This window comes from Vulpes lagopus, chromosome 4, assembly GCF_018345385.1.
Source record: "Vulpes lagopus strain Blue_001 chromosome 4, ASM1834538v1, whole genome shotgun sequence".
NCBI classification, from domain to species: domain Eukaryota; kingdom Metazoa; phylum Chordata; class Mammalia; order Carnivora; family Canidae; genus Vulpes; species Vulpes lagopus.
The window spans coordinates 94,695,871-94,716,596 of NC_054827.1; positions in this window are offsets into that span (position 1 = coordinate 94,695,871).

Here is a 20,726-nt window from a genome sequence, read left to right on the forward strand (position 1 = left end):
CAATTTTTTCTCTAAACTTCTCTGTATATTCTAAATGCCGTTCAATGAGCAAGTATTATTGTTTAAGTCAGAAAAAAGTATACTAATGAGTCAGTGGGAGTTCTTCCTGTCTTCCTTCCTTTCCCTTCCTATGGAGTCTGAGAGCCTGAGTAGGATGAGAATGACATCTACACAGAATGGTCTATCACAGGGTTTTGGAATGCAAGCATGGTGAGGTTTCCTCCTGGAGGAATGGCCCAGCATGGGGTGTCAGGGAGCAAGCAGAGTTAAGAAGGCAACTCTGCTTAGAAGGAAGAGCCTGGTGGCAGAGATGGGAGATTAATTAATACAGGGGGTTGCTCACATAAGTAAATATATCAAGGAAAAAGGGAGAAGTTTTCTTACTATTGGGGAGAAGACTTACTAATATGGAAAAGAGAGAAAATTTCATGAACCCTGTGCTGTTATATTGATATTGAATGTATTAGTGTAAACTCATGGCTTTCAATATAGAAAGATGATAGATCAGGTGGATAGGTAGATAGGTACACAGATAGAGAAGTTAGTAAAGATACAACTTTGTGTGTGTGTACATACATTTGTCCCTAGCTCTGTTCCCTGAGAAAGCCTAAGAGCATTAGCACTGCAGTAACAATAAACACACCTAGTGCCCCTATGTAGTGAAGAATTTTATCTTGTCCAAAGAAAAGTCTGGGCTTTGCGCTTCATCTTCTAGTAGGTCATCTATAGATTCTTGGAATAATATGCCTAATATGATTGTTTTTGTTTGCTGGAGAGTCTTGGATCATACTGGATAGTCTAACAATGTGAGTTAAGGGAGGAGCTGACTACATCCGTGTAGCCTTAGTGTGGGTGCTGGCCATGCCAGAAAGACCAACAATATGACTTAGGGTGAAGACTTTGGGTCACATGGTATCAGTGTATCTGAAGTCCGAGATTAACCATGTGGACAATCAATTGATACATCATGACTATGGGATGAAGCCTCAGTAAAAACTCTGGATACCAAAGCTTGGATGGTCTTACCTAATTGGGAACTCTTGTGTACTGTCATACATAGAATGCTGGGATGATAACTCAGTCTCCACGGAGAAAGGATAATGGAAACTCTGTATCTGGTATCTCTTCTAGACTATTCTTTCCTAGGTTGATTTTAATCTGTACCCTTTCCCTATAATATGCTATAACCATAAATGTAATAGTTTTCGGTGATTTGGGTGAGTCCTTCTAGTGAATCATCATATCCAAGACGATTTAGGATACCCCTGAACTTGTAGCTGGTATCAGAGTTTAGGACGGTTTTGGAGGACCATGCCTTCTAACTTTGCAGTTGGCCATATCTCAAGGCCCCCAAGGTAGCTCCTAAATCCCATGCTCCCCTGAATGGAACCAGAGCTCCTTAGAGGAAGGGCTGAATCAAGGGCAGGGGCAAGAAAAGTACAAAATGAGCTAACTTATCCTTTTTGTGCCAGAAAACAAGTGCTCAGAAGGATAAGAAAGCATCAGAAAGATTCAGGAATCAACTTGAAATTCTCCCACTGGCCAAATCAGGGGATTTGATCGGTGCATCAAAAGGAAAAAACAATAATAGTGGATTATAACCTTTTGTAAAAATAGGAAGATATATACCCATACAGATATTAATGGATATTTAAATTTAAATTTGGTGAGGAAGAGATATTTACATAGTTTCAAAGTTCTCAAGAACTCTGAAGTTTTACCATTGCAATTTTACAGGCTAGCTGCTGATGGATTCATGAGGCTGGAAGAAGACAAAGGACTTTATTATTCACTGAGCAGCAGACAGCATGAACTTCATGTTTCTTTTCATTCCATTTGTTCCCTAAGTTCCATAGAACAACAGGAAGTGGCCAGGTAGATGCTGCATGCACAGCAGGTTCCTCACAACTGAGAAGCCCTGAGCTTAGACAATCCCAAACTTTATAACAGCCTCCAAGCAACCTGCCCAACACTTGCCTCTGAGTGAAACATTATCTTTATTACTCTGGATTGCAAACAAGCTACCCTGTGCTCCAGAAGGAGACATTACACCTGTCTAACAAGGCTCTTTGCCATAAAAACATCCTTAAAAAGACAGACCAGAACAAAAGGTAACCAGTGCCTCTCAGAGGTGCAGAAATACAAGAGAATTGTCTTCCAACAGGAGCATTTCCACAGAAAATACTTGTCAATTATAGGACTAAAGGAGTCACTCTCAGTGGAGAATTCTAGTTGAAAACTTAATCAAACGATTAGTATGAACATCATCAGTAGTGGTGCAAACCAAAGTCAAGCATCCACCTGATAGAATAGGAAGAATGCACATCTCTTCTGTCATTCCTGCCGAACATCCATAATCAGATTCTAATCATAAGGAAACTTTATGCAAAAGCAAATGCAGGGACATCCTATACCAGAATTTCCCTAAAACTTTTGAAAGTCTCAAAACCATCAAAGTCCTCGAAGATAAAAGTACTGTTAAAGACTATAAGAAACGTAACAGACACAACAGCCAAATGCAACAGTTGACTCTGAGCTTACCCTCTTTCTCAAAATGACATTGGGGAACAACTGGAAGAAGGTTAAGTCTGAGGATCTGAGGATTATGCATTATGTTAATTTCATGATTTTTTGTTGTTTTTGGATTATGTTAAAATGAGATCAGGTAGCAGAATGTCCCTGTTGTTAGGTATTTGAGTGGAAAATGAGAGCGGATGCACCCAGTGGACAACTTACAAATGATTAAGGATAATAAATTCTTTGTACTGTACTTCCAACTTTTTCTTAAGCGGTGATTATTTTTAAATTAAAAAAATTAGATTTTACAATTTTTATATGTAAAAATGTTTACATATACCTACATGGTTGTGAAAAAAAATATTGAAGTGAGTTAACAATGGGTATTTCTGGTAATGAGACAATTGGTACTTTCTCTTACCTCTACTAATCATACTTTCCAGTTTTCATAATGAGCTGATATTAATTGCATAATATGAAATATACATATAAGAAGCCCAGAGGTCACTCATTAGGTAGAGACCAGGCCCTCCTTGACTCATCAAGTCATGATGAATGGGGTCTTCCACAAACTGTATACTCACAGCCTCATCACCTCATCCTCTCTCACTTCATATACTCCTCCATTTGAGCCATACTTCTTCATTTCTAACAGTTTCCACAAATATCCTGTGCTGGTTTGTGTCTTTTTGATTTAAAACAATCTTTTCTTTTTTTCTGTCTAGCTAACTTCTCCTTAGGCTTCTCATTAAATTTCATTTTCTCATGAAATTTTTTTCTAAAGCTCCTGATTCCAAGAATCCTCTATCTCACTGTATTCAAGTATCCATATACCTCTGTTGTACTGTTTACCTCGCTGCCTTAATTATCACTTTGATTGTTTTTGCTGCCCTCTAGATGCCAAGACAGAAGCAGGTACTATATCTCACTGTCTTTGCCACACCCACCTAACCACTGAAATAAGGTCTGTCCCTAAAAGGGTTTGGTGGATGAATAAACTAACATGATTATAATGGTGAAACTCTGCTGAAGTCACCTAAATCTGCAGGTTTTGTTACATTTGTTCATTGCTTCCTTTAAAAAATACATTGAACTCCTTTTATGGGCCAACAAATAAGCAAGGAGGCTTTACTTTGCCTCAAGGAGCTCACAGTCCAAAAGGTTAAGATGAGCCATTAACAATTACCAGAGAATGTGGTGAGTGTATGGATTGTATAGAGACACAGCAACATGGGGCTGTCATGGAGGTGGGAGTTAGAAGCAAACAAAACAAGTGACTGGGATTTCAACCAGCTCAATACTCTGTAACTTAAAGTACATAATAAGAAAGGAGTGTACCACCCATGCTATTTGAATTTTGTTTTTTGTTTTCCTTTGTGTCTATGTCCTTATGGAGCTGCATAGAGGCTCTAATAAATAAATAGGTACATCAATCATTCCCTTGACCCAGGTCAAGGAGCCCAACTGTAACCAGGCCTGGAACAGGTAGTGTGAATATGGGGTGTTGGGGGTGTGAAGATTTGGATTTTCATCTCAGCATCATCTCATGTGGACATGTTATCTCATCTCTATTTTCCTCAATGTTTACAACTACAGGAAGAATCTGTATAACTTCTTTTTCATGTGTATCATAAAAATGTCTTGTCTAGATATTGCCTGTACATTTTAATATCTATAAATACCTTATCTGTAAATAGTGAATCAGCCTCCTGATGTGGGGTGCACTATTATTTAAGAATTCACAGGATGTCTCATTCTGCTGCAAGAAATAGGTTTTATAGACCCTTTGTATAGCTATGAATACATTTATATCCATCCTTACCTACATACATATCCATCCAAACCTACATACATATATGTTTTCAATTTATGTATCAAACATTAAAACACTAAAAAGCATCAACAATATAAACATATTAAAAAAATTTTTGAGCTGGTGATTTTTGATGTTACACAACTGCTCTCCTTTGTGATGACTGTTGTATTTTTAGCTTCACTTTGATTACTGCTGCTGGAAACAGCTGTTCCCACAATCTACAAAAGTGTATAGTGCATACATTCATCATGTGATCCTGGATAACCACCATCAGGCATCTTCTCTCATAGCAGAGTTTCACTCTCCAGTTGTTTCCTGCATTCTCTTATTAGTTATTCCAGTGCTGGAAAAACAAATCTTCCAGCCAGGTTCCTGATTTCCACATTAATCTCTTATTCAATAATACCATTCCTTACAGAGCTGCATTAATTAAAAGCAAGCACCACAAGAAACCTGTCACTTCAAGTGTCATTTGTCACAACAACCTGATGTTCTTTTCTTTCTGTCATTTTTAGAACTTTGGTTACTATGGCAACCTGTGGCCCCTTTTATATATAGCATCACTTATATTCAGTTGGTTTATTTTTTTTCCTTTTTTCTTTTTTTACCATGAGGAAGACAAGATGTTTTTTTCTTCTTTTAACAAAGCTCATAATGTGGTAGAATAATCAGGCATAATGATAGGTTGCTCCACAAAGGAATATTACATGTTAAATGAAAAATTATTATTTCTCTATATTAAAATGCTCTGTTTAAAAAATAAAATCTCCACAAAGAAGCAAGTCCAGGTTTAATCTCCCAGGTGCTGGCTCATTAGAAGTCTGTAGCCCTAGGATATAATTAGTATCCTGTAAAATAGTAGATAAACAAAACAACTGTGGGTTTAAGGGAAATTCAGGTGTGCATAACAAGCAATATTTAGCCTTAAGCTGGGCCCATCCATTCAGGAGTTGTGGGGCTCACTGACCCAGTTCAGGTCACTCCTGGGATTCTCAGTGCTTCCAACCAACCACTTCCTTAGAACCAACTCCAACATTCATTGAGGACAAAGCCTTCATGTGATGGGAAGTTGGGAAAAAGCAGCCTTCTGCAAGGTACAGATGACATTCTTGGATTCCTAACTACCCGCTATCAGGGACAGATGGGGAAGACACACCACAGGAGGGGAGTGTGTCTGGTCACAGTATCAAGCCAGCCAACTTCCACACCAGCCCACCATACATCCACAGGCAGTTCTCCATTCTCCCTAAACACCCTGTACCTTCTAATCTGCCCAGTCTCATTATTCCCAAGATAATACAGGTCTCTGCTCATTTGACTTCACTTTCTCATTGTAAACCCACTTACTTTTTTTTCCCCTCCCATCTAAACCCTGTTTTCTTGCCGACTCCTCTTAGCATCTTAGTTCTTGGCAACCTCTTAACTTGCTTTTAATCTCTATTATTCTTATGGTCTCCATACTACTTGGAATTAAATATATGGCCTCCTTTTATTTAGTTCTACATGTACTCATTGAGCACTTACTATGTGCTAAGTCTTTTAAGAGGCATTGTGGAAAAAAAGATGGATAAATTTAGATTTCAGACTACATGCTTTCAGTCTAGTGTGGGGGGGGGGAGAAAAACACAAAAACAGGTTAATTTTAGTATAAGTCAGCAAAATAGAGATATTCACAGTCCAGGCAGAGGTACAAACTATACTTAAGAATATCTGGGGTTCTTGGAGAAAAATGCTGGAAATGAATCTTTAAAAATGAGGAATATTTAACAATGGAAAGAAAGAATAAGGGCACTCTAGGAAAAGGAAGAGTATGGACAAAGACCCAGAGGCATGGAAACTTGGAGGCTATGAGGAAAGACACAACAAGTATTGCTAGAAAATAAAAAGGAGAGGTGGGGAGTTGGAGATGTGAATAGTAATCATGTATTAGAGATTTTTGCTTGCCTTGAAAAGGCACGTGATATTTATTTGGAAAAAAGGAAAGAGTAAAGGGTTATGGATTAGGAATGACACGTTTGAATTTGTTTTTGGTTTAAGATGTTTTATATTCCTAAGTCTATCAATGTTTCCTGGTATATATAACTTTTATTGCTTTGATTAGGTGGTATTTGAAAATAGAATTTTCTTTTTAATTTCTTTTATATGTACTACAATCTAGAATACATAAAGAACTCTAGAAATAAATGAACCTTCTAAAAACAACTGTCCCTGATTTTCTGTGACTTATTGAGATAGCCAGAAGAGTCGTGTACAGAGAAGCCCTAGATACAAAGATATGATGCATTAAATAGCCTATCATCAAAAACATCTGATGTGAATTGACTAAAATTTTTGGGATACTGTGAAGACAGTGCTCATAGGGAAATATATTGTTGTAAATGTCTGCATTAAAAAAGATGATCTCAAATTAATGACCTAAATTTTACATCTTAAGGAAATAGGAATAAAAAAGAACTAAACCTAAAGCCAACAGAAGGAAGGAAATAATAAGAAAAACAATAGCTAAAATCAGCAAAACCTAAAGAAAATTCTCTGAAAAAAAAATCAGCAAAATTGGCAAGCTTTTAGGTATATAAATAAAGGAGAGAGAGAACTCAAATTATTAAAACAGACATTACTACTGGCCTTACAGGAGTAAAAAAAGAATATAAGAGAACACTATAAGCTATTTTACACCAACAATTTAGATAACCTAGATGAAATGGACAAATTCCTAGGAATGCACAAACTACCATAAGTGACTCAAGAAAAAATAGAAAATCTGAGAAGACTTATAGGAAGTAAAAAGATTGAATGAAGAATCAAAAACCTCCCAACAAAGAAAGACCCAGGACGAGATAACTTCACCTGTGAATTCTATCAAACATTTAAAGAAGAATTAACAGCAATCTTTCTCAAACTCTTTCAAAAATAGAAAGGAAGGAATGCTATTTATTTGATACTAAATACTAACTTATTTGATAAGACTAGCATCAACCCTGATACAAAAGCCATACAAAAACAGCACAAGAAAACTACACTCAAAAGTACCCTATGAATATTGATGCAAAAAATATCAACAAAATACTAGCAAACTGAATCCAACATTATATTGAAGGGACTTATACCACCCATAAATAGAGTATATCTTTCCATTTATTAAAGTCTTCTTCAATTTCTTTCAGCAATGTTTTGTAATTTTCAGTGTGGCTAGAGTGTTGCTTGGTTTAATCTATTCCTAGATGCCATATTCTTTCTGATTCTTTTGTGAATGGGACTGACTTATACCATTACCAAGTGGCATCAATCCCAGAAATGCAAGAGTGGCTCACCATATGAAAATAAGTCAAAGTAATGCATCATATGAATAGAATGAAGGAGAAGAGCTATATGATAATCTCAAAAGATGCAGAAGAAGCATTTGACAAAATCCAGCATCCTTTCATGATATAATCATTTACCAATCTAGGTAGATGGAAACTTCCTCAACCTGATAAAGGGCATTTATAAAAAACCCACAAGTAACATTATACTCAATGGTGAAAGCCTGAAAACTTTCTCCCTAAGGTCAGGAACCAGAAAAGGGTTCATGCTTTTGACATTCGTATTCAGTATTGTACTGAAACTTCTAGTCAAAGCAATTAGACAAGAAAAAGAAATAAAGGATATTCAAACAGAAAAGGCAGAAGTAAACTATTCTATTCATAGATGACAAAATCACATGTAGAAAACCCTAAAGAATTCAACAAAAAATTTAGAGCTAATAAAAATTCAGCACTGTTGTAAGATTTAAGAGTTGTATAATAGTAAGAAGAGAGCCAAAAAGGAAATTAAAAGTCAGTCCCATTCACAAAAGAATCAGAAAGAATATGGCATCTAGGAATAGATTAAACCAAGCAACACTCTAGCCACACTGAAAATTACAAAACATTGCTGAAAGAAATTGAAGAAGACTTTAATAAATGGAAAGATATACTCTATTTATGGGTTAGAAGATTCAGTATTGTTAAGATAACAATACCACCCAAAGCAATCTACAGACATAATTCAATCCCTATCAAAACTCCAGTGGCCTTGTTTACAAAATAGAAAAGACAGTACTTGCATTTACATAGAATTATAAGAAACACCAAATAGTCAAACCAATATTGAAAAAAATATCCCACCAAAGTTGTAAGACTCACATTTCCTGATTTCAAAATTTACTATAAGTCTACAGTAATCAAAATGTTATGGCAGTGTCATAAAGGTAGACATATAGATCAATGAAATGGAGGTGAGAGTCCAGAAATAAAGCCATATGTCTATGGCCAATTGATTTTTAATGAGTTTGCTAAGACCATTCAAAGGGGAAAAAAATAGTCTTTTCAACAAATGGTGCTGGAGAAATTGGATAACCACATGCAAATAATGTTAGACCCTTAATTCACATCATATTAAAAATAATTCAAAATGGACTAAAGAGCTCAATGAATGCAAGAGATATATTTGTAAAATTTTCCGAAGAAATCATAGGGCCAAATCTTCATAATCTTAGATTTGGCAATGGATTCTTAGATGTGAACCAAAATTATAAGCAATTAAAAAAAGGCAAATTGAATTTTATCCAAGTTAAAAAATATTTAAGCATCACAGGACATTATCAAGAAAGTAAAAAGACAACTTACAAAATGGAGCAGAATATTAGCAAATTATTCATCTGATAAGTACCCAGAATACATAAGTCTAGTACCCAGAATACATAAAGATCTATCACAATTCAAAACCTAAACATTTTTTTAATGGATAAGAGGTTTAAATAGACATTTGTCCAAAGATTTACAAATGGCTAACTAACACATGAAAATATATTCAAAACCGTTGGTCATCAGGAAAATGAAAACCACAGTGAGGTACCACTTCAAACTCACTAGGATGGCTGGCATATATATAAATATAAAGTAGCTTTTGATTCTAAAATTTACAATTCTTTTTTAGATTAGATGTTTCTTATACATTTTTAATTTCTTTTTCATATATAGATATATATGTATGTATTTTTAAAGAAAATAACAAGTCTGGCAAGCATGTGGAGAAATTTTAATTCTCATACATTGCTGGTGGTAATGTAAAATTTTCAGCTACTGTGGAACACAGTTTGGTGGTTGCCAAAAAGTTAAATGTAGAATTACCACATGACTCAGCATTCTTAGATGTACACCTAGAAGAATTGAAAAAGGTCCTTAAACAAATCTGTGTACACACATGTTCATAACAGTTCCATGCACTGGAAGGTGGTAACAGCCCAAATCTCAATCAATGGAGGAATAAATTGTAGTATATACACAAAATAGAAAATTATTAAACCACAAAAACGAATACCACCATATGAATAAATCTTTAAAAACATTATGCTAAAAGAAAGAGCCAGACTCAAAAGGTCACATAATGTATAATTCTATTTATATGCCATACTCAGAATAAATTCATAGAAATAGAACACATATTAGGGTTTACCAGACACAGAGGAAGGGGAGGAATAAAGAGTGACTGCTAATGGGCATGGTATGTTTTTTTGGGGGGTAGTGAATATATTTTGAAACTTGACAAAGGTGATGGCTGTACAAATGCCATTGTGCTAAAATCCCATTGATTTTAGACTTTAGAATGGTTAATTTTGATGCTATGTGAATTTCACCTCAATGAAAAAAGAAATTAAAAATTTATAAGAAACATTTAATCTGAAAAAGGAATTGTAAATTTTAGAATCCAAAGCAACTTGGGATCCCTGGGTGGCGCAGTGGTTTGGCGCCTGCCTTTGGCCCGGGGCGTGATCCTGGAGACCCGGGATCGAATCCCACATCGGGCTCCCGGTGCATGGAGCCTGCTTCTCCCTCTGCCTGTGTCTCTGCCTCTCTCTCTCTGTGACTATCATAAACAAATAAATAAATTAAAAAAAAAAAAAGATTTAGAATCCAAAGCAACTTTAAAAAATAAATGTAAAAAAAAAGTTAAAAAAAAAAAAAGGAGCAACTTTAGAAGCCTCTTATCCAAGACCCATGCAGAAATTGTCTTGGTAGTTGTTTAGCTATTTTCACACTTTTTTGGGGGATTTACTTCCTTCTTCCCTTCTTTCTATCCAATTCTCATTTCCATGATTCCAATGGGAACATTTGGGCTTACACAACTGGATACCAACACAACTGATCCTCACTCATCAAAAGTAAACAATCTTGGAGTGATCACCTGATCCAGACAAGTCAACCAGAGACCATGTTCATATAAAAATTTGGAATCTGAAGGAGGACATTTCAGTTTCTTTCTGGCTGACTTCAATGGAAGAAACACCGACCCAGGCTGCAGATGGTATATTCCAATATATTTTATCAGGAATCCAGAGTAGAGAAGGCTTATGTTGTAAGAAATACAAAGCAGGTTTAAGAGAGGAGGAGAAAGAAAAGAAAGTGAGAGATTACTGACTATAGATCATTCCTTGGAGTAGTTCTTCCCTAAAATCTGGTTATTCCGTGGAACTTGGGTTCCATCAGAGGCCCTATAACTCTCTTTAATTCTCATTTTTTCACATAAGTAACTTGAATGGATTTTTATACCTTGTAGCCTATACACTTTTCTTATGCAGATGAGAAACCAAGGATCATGCATGATTTGACTAAAAAAATTAGTTATTTAATCATAATTTGTTAAGCATTCATAAGAAGCATTAATTATAAGCAGCTTAATCAGGGAAGTGATATCAAAAAATTATTATGTTGGTGTTATTATATTTTGTTGATTACTATTGCCAGAAAAATAAAATGTGCTTAAAAAACAAAAGCAACAATTCTTTGTCCCTGCATACAAGCCCCTAATAATCTAGGTAGAATGCAGAATTTTGCTACAAGATATCCTATGGTTGACTCATGGAGAAAAATGAGAGACACACAGAGAGAGAGTCAGAGACATAGGCAGAGGAAGAATCAGGGTCCAAGCAGTAAGCCCAATGTGGGACTCGATCCCTGGACTCCAGGGTCATGCCCTGGGCCAAAGGCAGACGCTCAACCAGTGAGCCACCCGGGTGTCCCCAAAATGACAAGGTCTTGACACAATGGAGAATAATTCAAGAATATTTGAATACTTCAAGAAAGAATTATGTAAAGAAGTCTTCAGATTGTAAAATCTGTTTTAATGTATCCAATTCATTAAGTATACATTTGTCTGCATTTATAGATATTCAAACATTTGTTGAAGTTTTTGTTTAAGTCACATTTTTCATTTTGCTTTATCATTGAAATATATATTTTATTATTTTCCATATTCATTTGCAAATGCTAACAGTGTAGTTACATAGAACTAAAAAGATGTATTCCAAAAAAATCTCTGGCATTGGATTTGTCTTTGTAACATTCAAAAAATTCAGGACACAGTTTGTTTTTTGGAGTATGTATTTCTCTGTATAGCAAAGAAAGCTACTCTATTTATTTTCTCTCCTAAGGCTTTGACAAATGTGTAGTCAGAGGAATGCTGTTTTGGTACAGGACTTCCTTGTAAATTATATATGCAAAATTTTCAGTTTCATTTTTTTAAGGTTAAGAAGATGAAAAAACTAAAGTTTACATTAATACATTTATCAATAGACTGATATTATAGGTATGGAAAGGAAGTACCAAAATGTAAACCAGAAAGTGAATAAGTGGAATTAATTAACTGACACCTGATTTTGTTACTCACACTTAAACCCATTTTTTTCTCATTGAAAATTAGGTAAAATCTGAAGATATAGTTGAAGTTAAGTTTGTATAGAGGGTGTTTCTTAGTCATGGAAGTGATGCTACTATGTATACTCACTCCTAAGTCTGTTAAAGACAAAGGTATATATTTATAATAGATGTTCCCTCACTGACCATTATGTTCTAAGACAACACAGCAAAATCTGTAACAGTCTCAACTTTTGCACTACCCTTTGTTATTGAGGAATATAGAGGCAGAAGTAAAAAAACAAAGTCACATAATTTATTTCTGTGTGTGCGTGTGTGTGTGTGTGTGTTCATGGAAGTATGCATGGAAGGATGATAGAAATAGAAATAGAGGATCCCAGAATATCATGATTTATAAGAGATTGAATTTGGAAGACCCTAAAGAGTTTTCCTTGAAGGTCTAGAATGCTAATGCTACCTGTTTAGGTGCCTTGTGTAGTAAGGAATTTGTTTTGCTCCATTCATGTGTTCTTTTAGTAATGTGTCCAGTGTCCAAAGACACAAAGCAGAAATTCTAGCCCTGAAAAATTTATTTGTAAGTGCACAAGTCTGGTACCATGCCAGCTAATCTTCTGGTTGTATGTAGGGCTCTGTGAGATGTAATACTTAAGAGAGATTCCACTTCCACAAACTAAGTAAGTAACATTGTTTTCACCTACTGGATACTGTTGAATTGTGGGGAATTGAGTGGGTCACCAAAGTAAAGTAACTTCATGAATTTGAATAAATTCATTGGGAATAGATAATAGATAATAAAGTCAATAGATAAAGTCAATCCTTTGCTTTGTAAACCCAAGTTTGTTATCCTATCTTATTTCATTCTTGCGACTAGAGTTCTAGGTATAGGGTAACACATTTCTTTTCTAGACAAAGAAATGTGTTATCCTCATGCACAGTATAAAGTGACAACATAAAGCTCACTCCTTACAACATTTCAGCAATGTATTAATTATGTAGCTTCTCATGCAGTAGGATGGATATATATATATATAAGACAGGAGGAGGTTGAATTAGGCAGCTTTTGTTCTCTTTCTGTCATATCCTTGAAATTCATGACTTATTTATTCCTCTGTGAGTTAGAATTGGTGTTTGTTAAACCATTCCAGGAGAGCTGACAAGTCTCAAAAGCAAATGAGATTATTTTTTCTATCCACAAAATAAACAGAAAGGTTCCATAAATATTTCTTCTCTAGGAATGCTCATAGCCCATTTTCTATTTGAAAAAAAAAAAACAAAAAATCAAGTCCCAATCACCTGAAAACCTGAACCTTCCCCAGCTGGAAAGATGTGTGCAGTTATGCAGATTCCCTGTGGCAAAACCTCTTTTTGAAGAATTTCACTTTGTTTTTTGTACACTTTGTTTTTCGTACTCAAACCAGGAAGCAAATTTCAATATAGTTCCTAACACTCCAGGGCTTTCATGGCAAGTCTTAAAGTTGGTGTCTCTAGATCTGTTTAAAAAATTTCTCAGACTCATTTAGAAGCCATTCTGGTCTCTTATCAGATGTCGTTCAAGACCCAATCATAATCTGTAGTTTAATATTTCTTTCATATGCTATTTTGAGTTCTCTTGTTTGCAACAAGTATTTATTTTGTTTTAATGCCTCTCTAGCTCTTGCTAGAGGTCTTTCTTGAAATAGATAAAGTCAGTCCTATTCTCTGTAAGCCCAAGCAAATTTTGCTATTTGCATGGTCATATCCCAGGGTAACATTGGGGAAATGAAATGGTTGTCAGAAAATTGTGCAAATGAGTCTTTCATCTGTGATAGATTTAGAAGAAATAGTGATAGGGAAAGCCTTAAACAAGAAAATGACAGCATATATTGATACAAACATTAATGGTAAATTAAGAATAAATAAGATATAAAGGAGACAGACAATAGATGAAGAGAGCTATTTCAGAATAATCTTTGCAAAGTTTTAAAGGAAAAATCTGAAAATTATTAAAATAAATGTGAGATATGAAGGCAGATGCATGTTTTAAGAAATTACACTCTAGCAGCATTTTTCAAGTGCTTCTAGATGGTCCTTTGTTTATCATTAAAAGTTGAAGGAATCAGAGGTACTTGTTGAACTGGTTGCCAGGACTTACGGAGCCCCCACTGCCTGACCTGGCAGATACTTCCACTGGGGTCAGCTTCTGGTTAAGTAATTGTTTAACAGTCACATAAGGCAAGGTTTCAAAAAGAGTACTGAAATATACTTTGAAAAAATATCAGATTTAAACACATAAGTAATAAATATGCATTTATCCACAGCTCTTGTCTATAGACCAAGATTTTTTCTTTGAGCATGATTGTAGCTCTTTGCTTCTCTTGCATTAATCACACTTATAGCAATTCTGTTTATCAGCCAGTGAAGTGAACAACTTAAAGACAATTGCAGAGATGCCTGGGTGGCTCAGTGGTTTGGCACCTGCCTTCGGTCCAGGGCATGATCCCAGAGACTTGGGATCAAGTCCCACGTGGGGCTCCCTCCATGGAGCCTATTTCTCCCTGCCTATGTCTCTGCCTCTCTCTGTGTCATAAATAAATAAATAAATAAATAAATAAATAAATAAATAAATAAATAAATACAATTGCAAAGCAATTTGTATGTAGAATCTTCCCAAATTTTTATGTTTTCCTTGAATTTGACCCTTGCCTATTCAATAGCAACATTATTGTCTTTTAAAAAACATCCAATTAAATTTCTGTAAAACTTTCTTTTAAGATTGTTTTTCTGGGATTGTCTAATATTTTAATACATCATACAATTATAATAACACATATGCTAGTTATAATTGTGCAATGTAAGGAAATAGTACATACAAGACTCAAAGGTTGAACACAACCTAGTGGCTTTGAGTATTTTGTGACTGTTAAGTCCATTGACTTTAGAAAGTAATGAAAATCTGTTACTCTCAGACTCCAGTACATGGTGTTTAGGTTAGGGTACGTCCACTGTACCATGCGAGTAGAGCTAGGGCACCAACTCTCATCTGCTCGGGTGCAGAAATGAGAAATATTCAAGGACAGTGTGGTATACAAGAAAATGAGGAAAAGACAACAGAGGGCACACAGAAACATAAAAACAAAAGTCACAAAGCATACAAAAATATGGAGGAATTCTATTGGAATTTTTAAAATTTTTGATTATTATAATTTTAGAAATTATTTAATTTGTGGGCAAGGAGAATTACATTTTTGTATTTTGAATTAGCACAACATTCAGTAGATTAAAAGCACAGTCGCCTCTAAATTAACTCTCTGAATTTTCATGTTTGTTTCTCATTAAAGAACCTCGTTGTTGAGTAAACACCATTTATAGCATACTCATTGAGTACCATAACAGAACTGAAGGCAATGGAAAATGTGGGTGATAGCTCAACTCCACTCCCCTTTAGCTCTAAGACCATACAAAGGATCACATGAAGTGAAGGGTGTAAAAACATTGTTATCCCATACCACAAGTAATCTTTGTGTTAGAGTTAGCATACCATAATCTGTAGCTAATACAGTAGATCATATGTTTCTTGAAGAAGGAGGCTATCCCTTACTCATTTGGGGTATCACCAAGTCTACCTAGTATATGTCTTTTCCATCAGGGAAACTCAACAAATGTTTACCAAATTAAATTTTCTGATGGTAATACTATGCCTCATATATCCTGATATTTGCCTCACACACGTATGCTACTAATGCTTTTCAATTATTGTGTGGTAATGGATGATATAAAATAAGGAATTGTTAGGAATCAATGTCAGTTTAATAATCTTATATTTAAACTCATTTCTCACAAAAGATCTGAAGAGCCTAGAAGCATAAAGTTGGAAGAAAAAACTTTCTTTGACATTACATAAGTCTCTGTAAGTCTAATCCTATACAAAATATACACTGATTAAAATAATACTGAGATTTTTAAATTTTTATTCATATTGAAAGAAAATTTGGATGACAAATAAATATTGAGCATTTTAGTCTCATTAGAAGTAAATGTATATGAAACATTCCACTTTCAGATTGTTTTAAACAACCATATAAAACAATGCCTATAACTAGGAGCTCAGAAAACTTTTTGATGAACACCAAGATTGTTGTGTTATCATTTATCATTTCCTAACCTCTCGGGAAAATTCAGACAAACCAAGCAAAGTGGTTTTTTTCTTCTATTTTACTTTACTTTAGACTTTATCTTTAAAAATGATGTACAAGGTATAGCTATTAATTAAAATTCCATTTATATGGGAAAGTTTGTTGAGCTCTTGAGAAGGTAAAGAAATTATAACAATTAAAAGGATAATGAAATTCATTGTAATGATAGATTCTGGATATATAATTACCAGAATACATTCTAAATAATGGTTTCTTCCTTATACATAATATTTTCCTGATAGTTCCAATAAATCTCTGTCTCCTTTCTTCTTCAAAAATGGATGATGGATAATGATTCTTACACCAAACTCTGGATTCAGAAGGCCTATTTACAGGCTAGAGCAGTGATGTTTTAATATTTCTATAGACTATCATCAAATAGTTTCATTTAGTTCATCACTGTTTGTTGGTTGGTTGGTTGGTTGGTTGGTTGGTTGGTTGGTACTGATTATTTAACTCATAAATTCTTAATAAACCCAATTTATTCTCTTTCTTCATGGGACTCATTTATTCATTAGCATACCAAGCAGAAGAAACAGAAGGAACAAACTAAAATAACATGCAAGCTCATCCATTTTCTTCTTGCTCAATGTAGATAAAATTTTCTAAACTTAAATCATCTCAAAACCATGTCTAAATGCCACCCATTCTCAAGGTTCCCACTATTTCCTGTGTTTTAGTAATTCCAAGTAGGCATATTCATTTTGCATCTCCCTCCTGCATTCTGAACAAGTCATCATGGTGTCTTATTGCAATTAAAAAATTTTTTGCTTCAAAAGCCATGCTCATATCTCTCTTCCACAATTCTGTACTTCATTTTTGGTACCTGCCTTGGTTAATAACATCACTATTCACCCAGTAGCCTAAGTTGACAACTTGAGAGGAATCTCTGGGGATTGCTGATGGATGGAGAGGCAGAAGGAGAGAGTTGAATGGAATGATGTAGAGACAAAACTCAGTCCATCCAATCACCACCTTCTACTCTGGATCTTCACAGTCACTTCAGAAGACCAAGACCTGGGACCCCTGGATGGCTCAGCAGTTAAGCATCTGTCTTTGGCCCAGGGCGTGATCCTGGAGACCCGAGATTGAGTCCCACATCGGGCTCCTTGCATGGAGCCTGCTTATCTCTCTGCCTATGTCTCTGCCTCTCTGTGTGTGTGTCTCTCAGGAATAAATAAATAAAATCTTAAAAAAAAAAAAAAGACCAAGACCTCATTGTCCTTTCTTTGGTTGCTTGTGACATCTTTATGGTTATGTTCTCAACCTACAAGCTCTCTCCTATTACTTATTCCATATACTGTAGCCGAATTTATGATCCTGAAACCCAAAACACAGATCTAATGGAGTGATTGTTCTAAGAGCCTAAGATAACCCCTCCAAGATGAAGACCATAGTCTGACCCTTTCCTTCTCTCCTACCACTGTCCTCCTCTCTTACTTCCACCTCTTCTTATACTATCTCTCTGTGTGCCATCCTCCTATTTACCTCCTTTGAGCCACTTGGAATCATTCATTCTTCTCTCCAAGTAGTGTCACCCTTTGACCTTTGCTCCTTTCTATCATACTTCTTTCTATATCTTGGAATGCCTCCCAATTCTCTCTCCCTCTGCTAAACCTTCACTGCCCAGCTCCAATGTCATCTGTACCATCTCTTCTTTGACAAATTTATGGACTCACCAAGGAAAAAAATAATTGTTTTCTTTTCTGGGCTTCTGTAGCATTCTGTCCCTAGTGGCAGCAGAATCTTTATCACATGGAATGGGTAGTGTCGCCTGTTACTCTCACAGGGAGTGTGGCAATGGCCAGTAAATGCTATTAATGAATGGATGGAATTAATGAAAAAAAAGCAAATGAATGAATGAATGCATAGTATTATCTGTAGACAAAAATGATTGTAAAGGAAAAATCAATTTGGAGCTATTTTTAAGTTTAACTAAATCTAGCCTCTCTTCCTAGTGCTTTCTATATTCCCAGTGGCCTGTCATTACTCTGAAGGAACCATGGACCTCACTCTGAAGCATCTCACACAACATAGCTGGGTAAATGACATCTAATACATAAAAAGTTAACATAAATTAGATTGAGAGTAATTGTCAAATAAGTCCCCACATACTGCACATCAAAATCTTCTGGGTTCATAAAAAAGTGTAATTCACAGCTCTCACAATAGACCCACAAATACTATATTGTTAACAAACTCTCAGGTATACTTATATACCAGTTTAGGATGTTCCACAGACTAATATTTGGGAGGAAATGGGTTACGGCTCATAAATATTTTAGATGACTGAGAGATGGAGCAATGAAAAAAGTACTCATGGAAGAAGGAAGAACTAAAGTGGTTTCAGGAGGATGGCTGGGATTTGGAGGTGGAGAAAGTATTCAGGTAAGATGAACTATTTTGTGAATTCATAATGGTAGGAATAAACACTAAGTATGTAGGGGCTGGAGAGAGTTCACCAATTGGCTAAGATGGAGGTAACTGATAAAGATACGGTTGGAATTGTGAGAGAAAGCCATATTTCCCAGAGCCTTCAAAGACAAGAAAGGTAATTAATGGTATTTTAAAAAGAGGGATGTGTGATTAAGCTGTTATTCTAGGGAGTTTTAAAGTGTGAATCAGATAACAAGGTGTGTAGCCAAGGCTAAAAGCAGAGATACTAACACAAAGTTTATTGAAAGGAAAAGCAAAAGCCGCAAGAGTGGAACAGGAAAGATAAGAAATCAGTGGGATGCGTGATCATAGGGGCAAACAGGCTAGAGAAATAAAATAAGCTCATAGAAAAAGAATGACTGTACCATCAGAAACAGAATTCTGGAGAAGCCAGGCTGAAGTGGAAAGGGGAAGTTTGGTTTGTAGTTCTTTTGAGTCTAATGCAAAAACACAACAGAAAGGAAAACTAGGGCTTGTGCTTTAAACAGAAAACATGCTGGAATAGCAATTTTCGAATCATGTTCATAGAAATAATAGCTTAAAGCTGTGATACTTTCTGAGGGAAGGCACAGACACACAGAGGACTGACCAGAAAAAGAGAGTCATTAGGAGTTAAGATGTAAGAGAGGTAAGATGATGCAAGAATAAGCAGATTTCTGTGATTCAGTCATTGTGAGCAGGCCTGTAAATCTCCTCCTTGCTTTGTGACATGTGACAGTAGGATGTGGGCAGTTCTTTTATCTTTTAGGGTATCTGTGTGGTGATAACAACTCCTTCCCAGCTCTCAATCCCTGGCTTCTTCATTATTTTTGCCAGATGTTGCTACTGTCATGTGCTAATCAGGAAGAGATATTCCTGTGGGGAGGTTTCATCAGTTCTCTGAAGGCTTTGCCCCATGACTTGCACATGTCACTTCACTAGCCCCTTCCACTGTATCCAGAGGAGGGGTTTATAAGGATAAAGACACAAAATGAGTTGTGGGTATTAACCTTAAAAATAAAGCTATCAGTTATTATACCAGTAAAAATGGACTTATTCAGGAACAACAGAGAATTATAACCCAGGACAAGCAAGCTACAGAAAAACCATAAGCAAGTTCACAGAACAAAGGAGAAGAATGCTCTTTTATAGAGGAAGGAGGTATTAGGAAGAAGTGTTATAAACAAAAGGCTACTGGAGTCAACGAGGAGTTCAAAGTGTTGTGCCTTTTCATTGGCTGAGTTGCGACAGATTGTCATTGGCTGGGCTATAGCCACCCAGAGAAAAATCCTTCTTCCCTCTGCTGGATAGTAACATAGGCTGTTCCTGGTGGGAATGCAGGATACCTCTCTTCCTGTTTGGTCTGCGTTTGCCTGGGAAGGGAGAGCATGAAACTCCCCTTTCTGGCTTCCTGACTCCATTTTGAATAAAGCTTCTTTTTATTAATTTTTACACAAAGAATCACAACTTTGATGATATTTTATGTACTCATCAACCTAGCTCAAGCTCCTTAATGTAAACAATATTTTACCATAGTAAGTACACATGTCCCAAATTCCTCTGGGGAAGGGATATGACCACAAAGCACTGAAGGAAGAAGGGAGAGAGGGACCACCTGCATCCAGTGCATTGGCCCTTTACCATGACTTAGGGCACCTCAGCAAATCGCTCAATCTCTCTGCAGTTCAGTTTCCTAATTGATTAAGGTATAAAACAGAACAAACTTACACAGGGTTATTATGGGACTAAATAAATCACTATACATGAAGTCTTCAGAACAGGGAGGCACTCCAAAGGATTTATGTAAGTGCAGCCTTCCACAGCAATAGTTATGTAGCTAGAAACTCTACATTTAGTGCTATAAAATCCCTGCAAAGGAGGTATATTCTGCACATGTCAGGAAGAATTCTACTGAGTGGTCATGTGTCTGTACCCACCCAAAACTATAAACTCCAAGAAGACCAGGGACCATGATACTTTTATAAATTGTTGTATTCCTAAAACCTAGTCCATAGAACATCACAATAAAAAGATATTTGTTGAATGTATGCTAGTGGGTGAATATATGGATGGATGGATGGATGGATGGATGGATGGATGGATAGATGAAGAAATGGATGGAGGGACAGAGTA